The sequence below is a fragment of the Camelina sativa genome, chromosome 9 (assembly GCF_000633955.1).
Source record: "Camelina sativa cultivar DH55 chromosome 9, Cs, whole genome shotgun sequence".
Classification (NCBI taxonomy): domain Eukaryota; kingdom Viridiplantae; phylum Streptophyta; class Magnoliopsida; order Brassicales; family Brassicaceae; genus Camelina; species Camelina sativa.
The window spans coordinates 20,360,137-20,360,833 of record NC_025693.1 but is presented as its reverse complement, the minus strand read 5'-3'; positions in this window follow the sequence as shown (position 1 = coordinate 20,360,833).

Here is a 697-nt window from a genome sequence, read left to right as displayed (position 1 = left end):
TTTTTTTGTTCTTAAATCATAGCTTTAGTAATCTGTATTTTCTTAAACTAAATGCTTGTTTGGTAGAAATTATATCTTGTTTGTTGACCTTATAAGCATTATATTTACACAAATACACTATCTCAAGAAATTGAGTAAGCATCATCTCACGGTTTGCTTCCTTTTTGCGTATGTTGCATCTAAATGATTAATAAACATAAACAGATTTTTTTTCTTCTTAAATCATAGCTTTAGTAATCTTTAGTGTTTGACTCTATTGGTTCTATTGGGCTTATGGATTGACTCTATTGGTTCTATGGACTTATAAATCATACTTTTAGTAATCTATTTTTTTTGTTTTGCAAAATTGAAGTCTCATATCATTGTTGATTTATTTCAGTTTTGGCTAATTTATACTAATTCATTGTTTATTTTTTTCGACAGGAATGGAAAAGAAGTACCCTAAACGGCTTATGGAAGATGGAAGCGAGCCACAAGTTGGGCAGATAAATAACACTTGTCGAATGTTAATCTTTCACAAAATCAAGAAGGCATTACCAGAAGAGTATGAGATTGTGAAAGGTGATCCAGTTTTCGCATCTGTATTTGCATTGTATGAGAATGGTCTTAGGTAGTCAGCTCGGTTGATACACAGCATCATGTGTAGGCAGTTGGTGACTAAGAGAAGACATGAGCTGTGGTTTGTGTTTGGTAAGAA